Below are 18,754 nucleotides of genomic sequence, written 5' to 3' on the forward strand. Positions count from 1 at the left end.
ATGGGAGGTGGCGAGGGACGCTCCTCCCTGACGCGGCAGGGCGGCGGAGAGCGCTGCTCCTCCTTGACATGCCGGGGCGGCGAAGAGAGGGGTTCCTCCTTCACGCGACGTCTAATTTGGACGTCGCGGTTGCGGGATGGATAGCACGGAGGGGGCATGGGCTCCAACTCCACGGGAAGGAGCATCCCCTGTGCCCGCCATCGGGCCGTTCATTTGGATGACAGAGTGTTAGAGCATCAACTCCATCTACTGCTCGTACTCCGCGTCCGTGGCGGTGTACACCGCGCCCTGCGTCGCCGGCGTAGACTGCTGTGGAGGCGGCTGCTGTTGCGGCTGGTCCTCCTCGTTGCGGGAGGAGATGACGATCTTCACCTTAGTTGAGGAGCCGCCCATCGATGAGGACGACGACCCCGAATTTGGAGGGCGGCGTCGCCACGATCCTCCGAAGCCCGTCCTGGAGCCGCCGCCTGCCGGCGTCGAGGCCCACGACTTGTCCATCGCCTGAGTTTATGAAGGAAGAAGGGAGGCGAGGAGGCGAACGTGCGGAGCGATGCAGCGAGTGTGATGTGGACGGCGCCAGAGCACGGCTTATAATGCCTTGGCCAAACCATACGAAAGGACGACCAACCGCAGCAGCTAGAGTTGGTTCCTTCAGAAGCTGCGCCCACATTGAAGTGGCAACTTTCGAGAGGTAGCGTCGGTCAGCACCGCCCTCCCGTCCGGTCACATCATGCGACATCAATGACGGCCGAAAGCACGCCAGCATTGATGAAGATTAGTATGCGATATATCTCACTTGGATAAAAAATTAAAAGAAATTTCTCTTTTCATCATTTGTTCCTTCCTTTAGATAAATACTTAAAAATTCCCTTACAATAACAAATCCAATTTAGAAGGGACTTCCTTCGTGTGTTGAGAAAACTTTTCTTCTTCCAATTCTTCTTTTCTTCATTCAACTCATTTCAAAAAAGATACCTCAAAATACTTCAATTGGTACGCGCAAGAAATAGGCCAATTCGACAGCTTTCTGTTTAATTTCTCGTGGAGTAAAAAATGTATCATCAGTATGAGTCAAGGGAATGATCCCTGGCACCGGATTTCCATATAAAGAATACGATGAGGATAAAGACCCTCTCTAACTTGAATTTTAAGGCGCGGGAAGCGACGCATGCATCAGAAGGAAGTACAGGAGAGGGAGGTGGGGTTATTGGGTGGGTCATGATTGCTAGATGTTGCAGCAATCCGGACGCCCACAAAGCCCCCTAGTTTTTTCTCCGGTTAGCGATAAAAAGTGCCTCTGAAACGCCGATCGAACCGATACAGGCAACCATGTCAAGTTCAAGCACATCGCATGTTGACCTCGACTAGCAACCTTCAATGCCGCTGATGGTTTATCCATACTGCAACAACGGCATGGTACAATATGGTGGGTCTATCGTACAATTTCTAACCCAGGGAATCACTTCTACAAGTGCCAGCATGAATGGGCAAGTTGCAGCCGCAAAAAAAAAAACATGAACGGGCAAGTCCACCGCACATACATCTATAATTTCAGCTCCATCTAGCACGGCTGGATTGATCTTTCCCTTGTCCGTTATTGTAGTCTGGCAAGTGCAACTTCTCAAAATGGAAAGAATACTACATCAACTTTATCCGTGCAATCTGGCCCAAAATCTTCATCATCCCAAATCGTGAACAGAGGAAATTTCATCATATCATGCTGATGCTTCTAGTCCTCAACCTGCTTGCTGTGCTTTACGTTGTCTCAAAGGTCGCCTGAGCAGTGGGATGCTGCTGAGATGCCAATGCTATTGCATCAAACTCTATCCATGTGTGCCAGACATGGATTATCAACTACTACATGTTTTTTATTCCAAAGCGCCGGACCTGGTTGCTACTACCTCCGTCCTGGTTTATAAGTCCCTTTTTTATTGTGTGTCAAATTTGACTAGAAATTTAACTAACAAAATATTAATGCATGTCATTAAAAATTATATCGCTGGGTTTGTATTTGAACATAGTTTTTAATTATATTATTTTTTATAACATGCACTAATATTTTGTTAATTAAATTTAAGGTCAAAATTTGATACTGAATACTACAAAGGGAACTAATAAACCAGGACGGAGATAATACGTGTTAAGGAACTCGTACGACCTACTACTAGTGTTAATCTTAAATGTGTTTATGTGAATCTTTGGACGAATCAAATTATTAATTACGGACCTTCAATTTGTACCATGCATTTCACCCGGCGACATGTCATAATGCGCCGCATAAATTTATTATTACTGCCACATCTACTTCCCCGAAACACCCACATTTTCACACACCAAAGTTACCTGGACATTATTTTGCACCCTACAATTAATGAGACGACGTGCAAAAGTCATCCTGAAGTCTTTGTCTTGGAAACTGTACAGACCAATTAACACTATGGATCCATCAGGCTGCATATAGTATTGAATAACAATAGACAGGTACAAATTGTTCCGGTGTACGCATCGGTCAGGAATTTACAAATAAGAATCATTTCGTCAAAAGGTGCATGCATCCCAAACGAGCATAGGAGCGGACTTGATTTCAGCGTGCTGCCTCGCCGAGTGCTCCTAGTTTGCTTCCGTGTTTCTAGACATTTTGTAAAAGAGAAAAGTGGATCATATATTAACAAAGTAGTATATTACATACTCCTTCCTTCCATCTATATAGAGCCTAATGCGTTTTTCAAAATCGCCTTTGACTATTGATAAAATTAATAATACCTGCCATGCATAATATGAAAATTATATCATTGAAAGCTTCTTTCACATACGAATTTGATGATGTGCTTTGTGTAAGTTGCATGTCATATATTATTGCTCTAACATTTGGTCAAAGTTAACCTTGAAAAACGCATTAGACCGTATATAGATGGAAGGAGGGAGTATTTATATGCAACTATTGTATTTGTCATCTATGAGCTTAGCTATAAATAACGTGGCAAAATCGTAGTCATCAGTTGGCTATACTATTAACTGTGCTCTTATCCGTCTGCCATGCCCAGAAATCATGTCTAAGATTTATCAGGATCTGCAGAATTGCCTCAGCATGTATTTGCAGAAAATTAGCTCTTACTACCTGGCCATTCCAGCCTTGCTGATCCTCATGAAAGCAGATCACTAGCATGTGTAATCGTAGCATGTGAAGCCCGGTATCCAGGGATCTTCCCATACCTTGATTGTATCCCCTTCAGGTGTGTGATGATCCCCTGCGCTTTGAAACATCCATGAACTCTTTCCCATGAGAATATTTCCCACGTATAGTACTTGTGCACATAATGATTCTGGGTAGGGGATTAGTATCCATCCTTATTTTGCGAGCATGGCCTGATTAAAGAGATGAAAGTCCTGGAAGCCCATTCCAGCCACACATTTGGGGATAGCAATGTCCTTCCACTTCTTTCAATGCATTTTCTGCTAATTTTCATCTCCTCCCCACCTATACCTGACAATAATAATAACAATCTTTTTGCAGGTTTTCTTTGACAATTTAAGACATGTCATGGAATAGGTGGGTATCATGTTGTAATTCTCCTTCTATTAATGAAAAAATACGTAATCTTTGTGTATTCACGAAAAAAGGATATATGGAGCTTGACAGATGGCCTTGATCAAGACCTCCCTGGCTGCACTGTTCACGAGCTTGGGTGCCCATCCATTAACTAGCTTCTTATACTTGTTGCAATGTGATCAAAACTACTCTGTCAACCACCCCACGGCCGTGGGTAGGTGTAACGCCCCGGACACATTCGTCGGTGGTTGTTACTCCTGGCGGGATCTAGACTGGCCCCACAGATCAATATTAGTCTTTTCTGCGCATTTTGTCCTCACTTGTGCGCACCCGGAGGCAACTTCCCGGTCGGTCACCCATCCTGAAACTACTCAATTGACTCCTGGAAAAGAAGGAATTCCTTATTGATATGAGTAGTCTATCATCCCTAATAAGTCAGGCTATCACATACACCCCCACTCAGAGGAACCGACGTCCTTGTCGAGCCACAGGAACGTTCCTTCTTGGTACATACGTCTGTGCATCCAGTCCGGTACATGTGTCATGCCGTGTGCCACGATGGGTCACAAACGTCATGAACAACATGACCGCGCACCTGTCCGCAAACATCCCTGTAACCGCAAGGGTCGGCTCTGATACCAACTTGTAACGCCCCGGACACACCCGCCGGTGGTCGTTACTCCTGGCGGGATCTAGACTGGCCCCACAGATCAATACTAGTCTTTTCTGCGCATTTTGTCCTCACTCATGCGCACCCAGGAGCAACTTCTCGATCGGTCACCCATCCTGAAACTACTCCAAGCTAAGCACGCTTAACTTTGGAGTTCTGTCCGAATGAGCTCCTAGAAAAGAAGGAATTCCTTATTGATATGAGTAGTTTATCATCCCTAATAAGTCAGGCTATCACAGTAGGCCCAAGTACCTCCTAGCTAGAGCTTCTGTTTCACTTTCCATTCCTCCGTGAATAACATCCTTCAGTTTCGCTGGACAATTTGCACTAACCAGCACATATTTTTATATCCTACGGAGTCCTGCATCTATCAGTGGACTGGTCCGGCCGTCTTTTTTCCTACAAACCGAAAGAAAATCGGGGGGGGGGGGGGCTGCAGGCATATGACAACCCTGAGCCACTACAAGAAATATGTCAACTTGTGACCAGCACTATTGGTCACTGTTTTTAATTTGTGACCTTTTTGTGACCAAAAACATAAGGTCAAAAGCTGGCCGTCATAAACTGACTATAGCGACCTTTCTTCTGGAATGGTCGTAGACGTTTATGACCAAAATACGTCTACTGTGGCGTCTTGGTCACTAGCAACCTCCCCAGGCCACGTAGGCATCCAGCGTGGCAATCTGATGTGGCACAAGATTCAGCCCGGTCCAATTCGATTTTCTACATGGGCCTAGCCCAACAATTCGGCCTTTTTACTGTATATTTTATCTATTAATTTTCTCTAGCTACATGGGCTTGGCCCAATAATTTGGCCTTTTTATTTTCTAGGCATAGCCTTTTTGCTAGTCTATTGATTTTCTATTTTCAACCATTTTATTTTGCAGCTGGTCCTACCACAGATTGGTCCCACTTGTCATGCTTATCCCAAAATTGGTCCCACACATCAAAAATTTCGAACTTTGCCAAACAACCATTATATCATTTCACAGGTATTCAAACCACATACACAATAATTATCAGACCAGAGAGCAAACGAAATTCATCCAAAACAACACTACATTGGTCTATTACAATCATTACAATATACTACAAGCCAGATATGCCTACTACTGTGTAACGCCCTGGACACACCCGCCGGTGGTCGTTACTCCTGGCGGGATCTAGACTGACCCCACATATCAATACTAGTCTTTTCTGCGCACTTTGTCCTCACTCATGCACACCCGGGAGCAATTTCCCGGTCGGTCACCCATCCTGAAACTACTCCAAGCTGAGCACGCTTAACTTTGGAGTTCTGTCCGAATGGGCTCCCGGAAAAGAAGGAATTCCTTATTGATATGAGTAGTCTATCATCCCTAATAAGCCAGGCTATCACATACTGCCTACAATTACAACACATAATATGCTACTGTTTGTTGATATGCTTCACAGCTTCAGACTTTGATTCGCACTTCACCTGTGCAAAGAATAAGAATGAAAATATAAGAATAAGAATGTGTATAGAACATCAAACAATAGCCAATGAGGAATCCAATAACTTATAAGCAAAAATTGGCATCAAATGCCATGTAGATAAATAGTATGACTAACACTAACCAGTATATGTTCATGGAGTTGCAAGAAATAGCAGACTAGAAACCTCAGGAGGCAAAATAAGTAGCATGGTACTGAGAATACAAGTACTCAAGGCAAGTAACCCAGTTTCAGCGTGCTTAAGTTCAGATTTTTTTTCATAACATTTAGATCCAAGAAGACATTAACACGCTTGACAGAATTTACATGAATAGGTTGTGTAAGATAAATTGCACATAAAAAAGAATAATAATCAAGAAAACTTTCAAGGAAAACAAGTACGTTGCACCAATATAATACACAGGCAGCAGAGTTTGTGCTAATAGAATACAGCAGCAGTGAGTAGTAGTAATTAACAGGCAGTAGTTAGCCAATTCACATGAACATGCTAACAAGTTAAGGCAACATTTAAGCAACTGGTAGTAGTATCCACAAAAGCAACAATATAAGCTACGATAAGTTCACTTGAAACCAGGCATATAAACCAAGTTATGGAGTAATAATCTCTAATTCAATAGAAGTTGTTAAGTAGCCAACTTAATTAGATTCTACAAGACACTGCACTAGAAATATTGATTTCTCATCCAATTGACAACTATATTACAGAGAACACCTCAGTAAGGATGGGTAGATTTGATGTCATACAAATATATATAAGATTTATTGATTAGTGTTTGGACTAAAAAAGCTGGTAAATTCAATGCACAAATTTTGATGGTAACTGATTAGTGTGTGTGTTTGTGTGAAGAGAGTGATAAACAGTCGAAACATTATCACCTTAACACATATAAGAGAAAACATCAGTTAGTAAGTGAGAATTTCACGTGTCCTTTAGGAGCAATTTTGATATCCATCATATCCAGGTTTGGCCGGTACCCCAACAGGTCGCCCTCACCTTGTTGCCCGCCCTTCCCATTGACCTTGGCGCCTGGCGCCTTATCCTGGGCTGCCGCACCATCTGCGACATTGGTGAGCTTCTGGATCTGGTACTCCATCTTATTGTCTATTGGGCGAATCTAGCACAGAGAATTCAACATAAGACAATCTACTATTAGACAGCTGCAAAAATGGAGACTGGCAACTTAGCAATCAACAACATCCGAGGGCACACGCACACACCTTCTCAAGAAACATCCTGATCTCGACAAGGATGCGCGCAACAGGGTGGCCATCGACAGACAGCCCATTGGCCTTGCATAGCAGGTAGTAGACGAGGCCCTGGCAGTAGCTCAGCAGCAGGTGGTGCTTGGCCTCCAGGTACCCCATGCCCTTGCCCGTCGTCAGCCGGTTCTTCCTCACCTATACCAATACACAAGCAGTCAAGCACACACGAAAACGAATAGAATACTCAGTTTTGTTGATACTGCTACCCGTTGCTTAAATGCTGCCTTATTCTTACACAAGTGAACTTATCATAGATCATAAAGCGGCAGGTATCTACAAGTCTAGGATGCGGCAGCAGCACGGTGCAAACTGAAGACTTGGTAAAGCTGTACAACATCATTCACATAAAAAGCCTATCGTTGCTTCTCTGGGATAACGAATCTTTGATGCCCTCGACATGTTCCTGAATATATTTCACATGCTTCTTATCTTCCCTGAGGCTCAAAAAACATGCAACTAGAGGATGAATTACCGTCTTCATGGCACCGGCAGAGATGCTTGTTCGCGTTGCACGGCTCCAGGTGACCCACAACACCGTACCACCAGTCTGTGATCCATCACAAGAAATCATCCGTTACCAAGTGCCGAACTCTACACCGATGGAATTTCGCAATGGCGCAGCCATTAACAAGAGCCAGAATGCATACATACCGTAGGGGAAATCCTTGTTCTTCCGCCACTGGATCTCGAAGTGGTCACCGGGGCGGAGGTCCTCCAGGCAGGCCGAGGCGTGGAGGTCCTACGCCGGCGCAGTGAAGAAGGGTCCCCCGGTGCCGCAGGTGTCGTTCCTCTGGTCGATGGCGAACGCGACGGCGACCGAGGCTGCGAGAGCCAGTGAGGTAGAGGCAGAGGAATGGCACGTAGAAGCCATGGACCGCGGAGGCGGAGGAAGGGCCCCGCCGCTCCGCCCCTAACTCCTCCTTCATCTGCCGCTGCGTGGGCGTGGTTGTGGAGGACGGCGGTGGCAGATCTGGGCGCCGCCTGAGCATCTTGGGAAGGGGAGAGGGTGGAGGCAGCAGCGGTGCGCCGATGCGAGAGAGCCCGGGGTTGGAGAAGAGGAGGACGGCGGCGGGGGGTTGGGGGAGAGGAGTTGGTCGGCGGCGAGGCTGGGGCTTGGGTTGGGGAATCGGGAGAGGAGGAGGAGGAAGTTTGGCAGGGTGGGGGCGGGATGGTGAGCGCTGCGACTGGGATGGGGAAAGAGGGGCCGGCGACGGAGGGACGTCGTCGTCGATCTGGATTCTGGATCAGGGAGAGAGGGAGAGAGAGGCGGCGACGGAGGGACGTCGTCGTCGATCTGGATTCTGGATCGGGGAGAGAGGGAGAGAGAGGCGGCGACGGAGGGACGTCGTCGTCGATCTGGATTCTGGATCGGGGAGAGAGAGGCGGCGGCAGGTGTGTTCTCGGGGAGAGGGGGAGAGAGAGGCGGCCGGGGGTTGCTAGGGTTTTGTTTGGGCTGCTGAGACCAAGTGAGAGACGTTGGATTCGCCAAGTGTGGACGGTCCAGATTGACTAAGGGGGTGATCCATGAGAACAGTCGTGATTGGTTCGAAAAGTCTGTGATTTAAAATAGTTTCCAAGTGTTAAAAATAGAGTGATTTTGTGAAGCAGCTATCAAAAATATTTTGCAAAAGGGCACCACACAAATTTTCACTAGATTTATACCACATTTTATGGATGAGCACCATTTTGTATGCATTTCGGATCTTTCTAGCTATATTTAATCATTTTTCGAGTGCCTAAAAGGAGGTTTTTTTTGTGAAGGACCTCCCAAATAATTGTTGCAAAATTGGACCAAATCATTTTTATAAAATACTAGGACATATTTAATGCACAATTGACTAAATGGTTGGGTGTAAAAAGTATTGAGTCACCTCTCGTGAAAAAGACAAATTTCTGCCGATTCAGCTGGAAGCGGGTCAGATTTGAACTGTAGCTACCTTGTAGTTTGCTCTTTATTTTTTCCAAAAATCATTTCTAGGTACGTAAGTATCTATTTAATCAGAGAAACACCAAAAAAAATTCCAAGATTCAACCACTATCTAGGAACGGTCATTCCCGCCGTTTTGACCGCATTTTGAAACGGGCATACAAAATTCAAAAAAAATCAAAAAATTGGGAAACCTTCGCATTGTGTCATTATATGTGGCCAAGTTCCCAGAAAAAATAATAAACTTGTAGTACGGCAATTATTTTAAAAAGTGTTCTCAGAAATGAGCTATGACGTATGAAGATCAATGACTTTCAAGCCAAATGATCAATCTCATGGCCACATTCATGGCATAGTTTGTTCAAATGATCTTATATTGTGCACAAGGGGGCATATTGGAATGGCAAACAATGTTGCCTAAGGAAGTTTTTATTTTCTTTGGACGAAAAATTCATTTTTCATTTTTCGAGTGCCCAAAAGGAGGTTTTTTTGTGAAGGACCTTCCAAATAATTGTTGCAAAATTGTACCAAATCATTTTTATAAAATACTAGGGCATATTTAATGCACAATTGACCAAATGGTTGGGTGCAAAAAGTTTTGATCCACCTCTCGTGAAAAAGACAAATTTCCACCGATTTAGTTAGAAGCAGGTCAAATTTGAACTGCAGCTACCTTGTAGTTTGCTCTTTATTTTTTCCAAAAATCATTTATAGGTACGTAAGTACCTATTTAATCAGAGAAATACCAAAAAAATTCCAAGATTCAACCACTAGCTAGGAATGGTCATTCCCGCCGTTTTGACCGCATTTTGAAACGGGCATAAAAAATTCAAAAAAAAATCAAAAATTTTGGAAACCTTCGCATTGTGTCATTACATGTGGCCAAGTTCCCAGAAAAAATAACAAACTTGTAATACGGCAATTATTTTAAAAAAGTGTTATCAGAAACGAGCTATCACGTATGGAGCTCAATGGCTTTCAAGCCAAATGATCAATCTTATGGCCACATTCGTGGCATAGTTTGTTCAAATGATCCCATATTGTGCACAAGGGTGTATATTGGAATGGCAAACAATGTTGCCTAAGGAAGTTTTCATTTTCTTTGGACAAAAAAACCATTTTCCATTTTTCGAGTGCCCAAAAGGAGGTTTTTTTGTGAAGGACCTCCCAAATAATTGTTGCAAAATTGGACCAAATCATTTTTATAAAATACTAGGCCATATTTAATGCACAATTAACAAAATTTTTGGGCGTCAAAAGTTTTGATCCACCTCTGGTGAAAAAGACAAATTCCCGCCGATTTAGTAGGAAGCGGGTCAAATTTGAACTGCAGCTGCCTCATAGTTTACTATTTATTTTTTCCAAAAGTCATTTATAGTTACATAAGTACCTATTTAATCATAAATACATGTTTTGATGGCGATACGTCGAGGTTTGGGCGGTGGCCAAGGCCCCCAACTCTAGAGCGCGTAAACTCGCATGCCCGACGCATGGTCACCGCGTGATCGTGGCATTGCCATGTGTTCTGGGCAGGCTAGGCATGTCTAGTGGGTTGGGCACTCCCCAGGTAGGTTCTAGGAAGAAAACTACAACATAAGATTCTCACGAGGAGACCGATCGATGCTCAAACATGAATTAGCAGCCAAGTGTTTGATTAGCGGTACGGGAAATGCACATGGCCAATGGGCGTGAGTTTTTGCTGAGGATGATCATCTACTAAGAAGAATGTCTTCGCAAATTTTTAGATCAAAAGGAGGATCCTAGGTGGTACTTGATTTGCAAAGTACCACACTGGACAGAAATATGAATGTTGAAGCTGGGCTCAAAATAATGAATGGATTGAGCTGAAATTTTGTGAAGGATGGTTATTTGGGCATTGGAAAGCACCGTAGAAAATTTATACCATTTGGAAATGCCAAAGTGGTACTTCCTTCACAATGCTCTTCTATGGACAGAAACTTGGGAAAACTAGTGAGAGAAATTGGATAAATGAAATGAGCTCAAATTTGGTGTAGGTAAGTTACATAGGTATGGTTATGCCTTGGTAGATTTTCAGATCATTTGGGTAACCCTAGCTAGTACTTACTTCACAAAGCTTCTCTCGAGGTAGAAACTTTGAAAATTTCCTGAGAAAGATTGACTAGGAAAATGGAGCTGAATATTATCATGTGGAAATAATTTGGGTATGGAAGAGTGCCCAAAGAGTTTGAGGTTAATAGGAGCGGTCTAGATAACACTTGCTTTGTAACATGCCAATTTGGCCATAAAATATAAATTGAACTTGGGCTCACATAGATAATTTGCCTGAGCTGAAATTTGGAGGAGGGTGATAATTTGGGCATATGAAGAAGCTGTATAAATTTCATGTCATTTGAATATATAAAAAAGGTACTTCCTTCACAATGCTTCTAGGTGGACAAAAACTTTAGAAATTTGCCGAGGAAGATTTGCTAGGCAAGTGGAGCTGAATTTTGTCATGTGGTAATGATTTGGATAGGAAAGAGTGCCCAAAAATTCCGAGGGCAATCAAGAATACATAAATAGCACTTCCTTCATAAAGTGCTGTCGTGAACAGAATAGGAAAATGAATATTGTTGAATTAGTTTTGAACTAGGCAAGGAAGGATTTTTACATATTTGATGAAGATATGACCCAAAGAATTTATGAGATTTTTTTGGGAATTTTGGGAATGACAGAAATATAGGTTGCTTCACAACCTAGGGCAAAAACTGCCACATGGACATGATACATAGGCAAAACTGAAGGAAATATGCCCTAGAGGCAATACTAAAGTTATTATTTATTTCCTTATTTCATGATAAAAGTTTATTATTCATGCTAGAATTGTATTAACCGGAAACATATTACATGTGTGAATACATAGACAAACAGAGCGTCACTAGTATGCCTCTACTTGACTAGCTCGTTAATCAAAGATGGTTATGTTTCCTAACCATGGACAAAGAGTTGTCATTTGATTAACGGGATCACATCATTAGTTGAAAGATCTGATTGACATGACCCATTCCATTAGCTTAGCACCCGATCGTTTAGTATGTTGCTATTGCTTTCTTCATGACTTATACATGTTCCTATGACTATGAGATTATGTAACTCCCGTGTGCCGGAGGAACACTTTGTGTGCAACCAAACGTCACAACGTAACTGGGTGATTATAAAGGTGCTCTACAGGTGTCTCCAAAGGTTTTATGTGTTGATGTTATATGCACGAGTAGAACACAAGTGAGTTGTGGGCGATATAAGTCATACTGCTTACCAGCATGTCATACTTTGGTTCGGCGGTATTGTTGGATGAAGCGACCCGGACCGACATTACGCGTACGCTTACGCGAGACTGGTTCTACCGACGTGCTTTGCACATAGGTGGCTGGCGGGTGTCAGTTTCTCCAACTTTAGTTAAACCGAGTGTGGTTACACCCGGTCCTTGCGAAGGTTAAAACAACATCAACTTGACAAACTATCGTTGTGGTTTTTGATGCGTAGGTAAGAACGGTTCTTGCTAAGCCCGTAGCAGCCACGTAAAACTTGCAACAACAAAGTAGAGGACGTCTAACTTGTTTTTGCAGGGCATGTTGTGATGTGATATGGTCAAGACGTGATGAGATATAAGTTGTTGTATGAGATGATCATGTTTTGTTGAAGTTATCAGCAACTGGCAAAATCCTTATGGTTGTCTCTCTATTGCATAAGATGTAAGCGTCCAATAATTGCTTTACTTTATCGCTATGCGATAGCAATAGTTGCAAGAGCAATTGTTGGCGAGACGACCACGTGACGACACATTGATATAGATCAAGATGATGGAGATCAAGGTGTCATGCCGGTGACGATATAGATCATGACAGTACTTTGGAGATGGAGATCAAAGGCGCAAGATGATGATGGCCATATCATGTCACATATTTTGATTGCATATGATGTTTATCTTTTATACATCTTATTTTGCTTAGTTTGATGGTAGCATTTTAAGATGATCTCTCACTAATTATCAAGAAGTGTTCTCCCTGAGTATGCACCGTTGCGAAAGTTCTTCGTGCTGAGACACCACGTGATGATCGGGTGTGATAGGCTCTACGTTCAAATACAACGGGTGCAAAACAGTTGCACACGCGGAATACTCAGGTTATACTTGACGAGCCAAGCATATACAGATATGGCCTCGGAACACGGAGACCGAAAGGTCGAGCGTGAATCATATAGTAGATATGATCAACATAGCGATGTTCACCAATGAAACTACTCCATCTCACGTGATGATCGGACATGGTTTAGTTGATTTGGATCACGTAATCACTTAGAGGATTAGAGGGATGTCTATCTAAGTGGGAGTTCTTTAGTAATATGATTAATTGAACCTAAATTTATCATGAACTTAGTCCTGGTAGTATTTTGCAAATCATGTTGTAGATCAATAGCTCGCGTTGTTGCTTCCCTGTGTTTATTTTGATATGTTCCTAGAGAAAATTGTGTTGAAAGATGTTAGTAGCAATGATGCGGATTGGATCCGTGATCTGAGGTTTATCCTCATTGCTGCACAGAAGAATTATGTCCTTAATGCACCGCTAGGTGACGGGCCTATTGCAGGAGCAGATGCAGACGTTATGAACGTTTGGCTAGCTCAATATGATGACTACTTGATAGTTTAGTGCACCATGCTTAACAGCTTAGAATCGGGACTTCAAAGACGTTTTGAACGTCATGGACCATATGAGATGTTCCAGGAGTTGAAGTTAATATTTCAAGCAAACACCCGAGTTGAGAGATATGAAGTCTCCAACAAGTTCTATAGCTAAAAGATGGAGGAGAATCGCTCAACTAGTGAGCATGTGCTCAGATTGTCTGGGTACTACAATCGCTTGAATCAAGTGGGAGTTAATCTTCCAGATAAAATAGTGATTGACAGAATTCTCTAGTCACCATCACCAAGTTAGTAGAACTTCGTGATGAACTATAATATGCAAGGGATGACAAAAGTAATTCCCAAGCTCTTCGTGATGCTGAAATCGACGAAGGTAGAAATCAAGAAAAACATCAAGTGTTGATGGTTAACAAGACCACTAGTTTCAAGAAAAGGGCAAAGGGAAGAAGGGGAACTTCAAGAAGAACGGCAAGCCAGTTGCTGCTCAAGTGAAGAAGCCCAAGTCTGGTCCTAAGACTGAGACTAAGTGCTTCTATTGCAAAGGGACTGGTCACTAGAAGCGGAACTACCCCAAGTGATTGGCGGATAAGAAGGATGGCAAAGTGAACATAAGTATATTTGATATACATCTTATTGATGTGTACTTTACTAGTGTTTATAGCAACCCCTCAGTATTTGATACTAGTTCAGTTGCTAAGATTAGTAACTCGAAACGGGAGTTGCAGAATAAACAGAGACTAGTTAAGGGTGAAGTCACGATGTGTGTTGGAAGTGGTTCCAAGATTGATATGATCATCATCGCACACTCCCTATAATTTCGGGATTAGTGTTGAACCTAAATAAGTGTTATTTGGTGTTTGCGTTGAGCATGAATATGATTTGATTATGTTTATTGCAATACGGTTATTCATTAAAGTCAGAGAATAATTGTTGTTCTGTTTACATGAATAAAACCTTCGATGGTCATACACCCAATGAAAATAGTTCGTTGGATCTCGATCGTAGTGTTACACATATTCATAATATTGAAGCTAAAAGATGCAAAGTTAATAATGATAGTGCAACTTATTTGTGGCACTGCCGTTTAGGTCATATCGGTGTAAAGCGCATGAAGAAACTCCATACTGATGGACTTTTGGAACCACTTGATTATGAATCACTTGGTACTTGCGAACCATGCCTCATGGGCAAGATGAGTAAGACTCCGTTCTCCGGAACAATGGAGCGAGCAACAAACTTGATTGGAAATAATACATACTGATGTATGCAGTCCAATGAGTGTTGAGGCTCGCGGCGGGTATCGTTATTTTCTGACCTTCACAGATGATTTGAGCAGATATGAGTATATCTACTTGATGAAATATAAGTCTGAAACATTTGAAAAGTTCAAATAATTTCAGGGTGAAGTGGAAAACCATCATGACAAGAAAATAAGGTTTCTACGATCTAATCGCGGAGACAAATATTTGAGTTACGAGTTTGGTCTTCAATTAAAAAAATGTGAAATAGTTTCACAAACTCATGCCACCTGGAACACCACAGCATAATGGTGTGTCCGATCGTCATAACCGTACTTTATTGGATATAGTGCAATCTATGATGTCTCTTACCGATCTACCACTATCGTTTTTGGGGTTATGCATTAAAGACAGCTACATTCATGTTTAAAAGGGCACCATCTAAGTCCGCTGAGACGACACAATCTGAACTGTGGTTTGGTAAGAAACCAAAGTTGTCGTTTCTTAAAGTTTGGGACTGCGATGCTTATGTGAAAAAGTTTCAACATGATAAGCTCGAACCCAAATCAGAGAAGTAAATCTTCATAGGATACCCAAAAGAAACTGTTGGGTACACCTTCTATCACAGATCCGAAGGCAAGTTATTCGTTGCTGAGAATGGATCCTTTCTAGAGAAGGAGTTTCTCTCGAGAGAAGTAAGTGGGAGGAAAGTAGAACTTGACGAGGTAACTGTACCTGCTCCCTTATTGGAAAGTAGTACATCACAAAAACCTGTTTCTGCGACACCTACACCAATTAGTGAGGAAGCTAATGATAATGATCATGAAACTTCAGGACAAGATACTACTGAACCTCGTAGATCAACCAGAGTGAGATCCGCGCCAGAGTGGTACGGTAATCCTGTTCTGGAAGTCATGCTGCTAGATCATGATGAACCTACGAACTATGAAGAAGCGATGGTGAGCCCAGATTCCGCAAAATGGCTTGAAGCCATGAAATCTGAGATGGGATCTATGTATGAGAACAAAGTATGGACTTTGGTTGACTTGCCCGTTGATCGGCAAGCAATTGAGAATAAATGGATCTTCAAGAAGAAGACTGACGCTGACGGTAATATTACTGTCTACAAAGCTCGACTTGTCGCAAAAGGTTTTCGACAAGTTCAAGGGGTTGACTACGATGAGACCTTCTCACCCGTAGCGATGCTTAAGTCAGTCCGAATCATGTTAGCAATTGCCGCATTTTATGATTATGAAATTTGGCAGATGGATGTCAAAACTGCATTCCTGAATGGATTTCTGGAAGAAGAGTTGTATATGATGCAACCGGAAGGTTTTGTCGATCCAAAGGGAGCTAACAAAATGTGCAAGCTCCAGCGATCCATCTGTGGACTGGTGCAAGCATCTCGGAGTTGGAATATATGCTTTGATGAGTTGATCAAAGCATATAGTTTTATACAGACTTGCGGTGAAGTCTGTATTTACAAGAAAGTGAGTGGGAGCACCACAACATTTCTGATAAGTATATGTGAATGACATATTGTTGATCGGAAATAATGTAGAATTATTCTGTAAAGCATAAAGGAGTGTTTGAAAGAAGTTTTTCAAAGAAAGACTTCGGTGAAGCTGCTTACATATTGAGCTTCAAGATCTATAGAGATAGATCAAGACGCTTGATAAGTTTTCTCAATGAGTACATACCTTGACAAGATTTTGAAGTAGTTCAAAATGGAGCAGTCAAAGAAAGAGTTCTTGCCTGTATTACAAGGTGTGAAGTTGAGTAAGACTCAAAGCCCGACCACGACAGAAGATAGAAAGAGAATGAAAGTCATTCCCTATGCCTTGGCCATAGGTTCTATAAAGTATGTCATGCTGTGTACCAGATCTATTGAATACCCTGCACTGATTTGGCAAGGGAGTACAATAGTGATCTAGGATTAGATCACTGGACAGCGGTCAGAATTATCCTTAGTGAAATAAGGATATGTTTCTTGATTATGGACGTGACAAAAAGGTTCGTCGTAAAGGGTTACGTCGATGCAAGTTTTTGACAATGATCCAGATGATTCTAAGTCTCAATCTGGATACATATTGAAAGTGGGAGCAATTAGCTAGAGTAGCTCCGTGCAGAGCATTGTAGACATAGAATTTTGCAAAATACATACGGATCTGAATTTGGCAGGCCCGTTGACTAAATTTCTCTCACAAGCAAAACATGATCACTCTTTGGGTGTTAATCACATAGCGATGTGAACTAGATTATTGAATCTAGTAAACCCTTTGGCTGTTAGTCACATGGAGATGTGAACCAATCACATAAAGATGTGAACTATTGATGTTAAATCACATGGCGATGTGATCTAGATTATTGACTCTAGTGCAAGTGGGAGACTGAAGGAAATATGCCCTAGAGGCAATAATAAAGTTATTATTTATTTCCTTATTTCATGATAAAAGTTTATTATTCATGCTAGAATTGTATTAACCGGAAACATAATACATGTGTGAATACATAGACAAACAGAGTGTCACTAGTATGCCTCTACTTGACTAGCTCGTTAATCAAAGATGGTTATGTTTCCTAACCATGGACAAAGAGTTGTCATTTGATTAACGGGATCACATCATTAGTTGAAAGATCTGATTGACATGACCCATTCCATTAGCTTAGCACCCGATCGTTTAGTATGTTGCTATTGCTTTCTTCATGACTTATACATGTTCCTATGACTATGAGATTATGTAACTCCCGTGTGCCGGAGGAACACTTTGTGTGCAACCAAACGTCACAACGTAACTGGGTGATTATAAAGGTGCTCTACAGGTGTCTCCAAAGGTACATGTTGGGTTGACGTATTTCGAGATTAGGATTTGTCACACCGATCGTCGGAGAGGTATCTCTGGGCCCTCTCGGTAATGCACATCACTTAAGCCTTGCAAGCATTGCAACTAATGAGTTAGTTGCGGGATGATGTATTACGGAACGAGTAAAGAGACTTGCCGGTAACGAGATTGAACTAGGTATTGGATACCGACGATCGAATCTCGGGCAAGTAACATACCGATGACAAAGGGAACAACGTATGTTGTTATGCGGTCTTATCGATAAAAGATCTTCGTAGAATATGTAGGAACCAATATGGGCATCCAGGTCCCGCTATTGGTTATTGACCGGAGACGTGTCCCGGTCATGTCTACATTGTTCTCGAACCCGTAGGGTCCGCACGCTTAAGGTTTCGATGACAGTTATGTTATGAGTTTATACGTTTTGATGTACCGAAGGTTGTTCGGAGTCCCGGACGAGATCACAGACATGACGAGGAGTCTCGAAATGGTTGAGACATAAAGATTGATATATTGGAAGCCTATGTTTGGATATAGGAAGTGTTCCGGGTGAAATCGGGATTTACCGGAGTACCGGGAGGTTGCAGGAACCCCCCGGGAGCTATATGGGCCTTAGTGGGCCATAGTGGAAGAAGAGGAGAGGCGGCCAGGGCTGGGCCGCGTGCCCCTCCCCCCTAGTCCGAATAGGACAAGGAGAGAGGGGGCCGGCGCCCCCCTCCTTCTCTCTCCCTCTTTTCCCACCTCGCGAATCCTATTCCAACTAGGATTGGGGGGAGAGGGAAGTCCTACTCCCGGAGGGAGTAGGACTCCTCCTGGCGCGCCCTATGATGGCCGGCCGGCCTCCCCCTCTTGAACCTTTATATACGGAGGCAGGGGCACCCCAGAGACACACAACTGGGCTCACCATCTAGATGTGAATTAGTCATTCTGTAAAACAAATCAGTTTAATAATAGAATTTTCTTAGTGATGTAGTTCAGTTTAAACTAACTCTGTGTTTTGTGAGCTTATGTGGGACACCACCCTGCATCCTTAACCACCAGGCCGGGCTAGGGTTCTATGGTGTGGGCCGGGTGTCGAGGTAGCAGCAGGGTTTGGTTCCAACTTCCAAGGGTCCCATGGGCCATGG

The sequence above is a fragment of the Triticum urartu genome, chromosome 7A (assembly GCF_056163025.1).
Source record: "Triticum urartu cultivar PI428250 chromosome 7A, HENAU_Tu73, whole genome shotgun sequence".
NCBI lineage: Eukaryota > Viridiplantae > Streptophyta > Magnoliopsida > Poales > Poaceae > Triticum > Triticum urartu.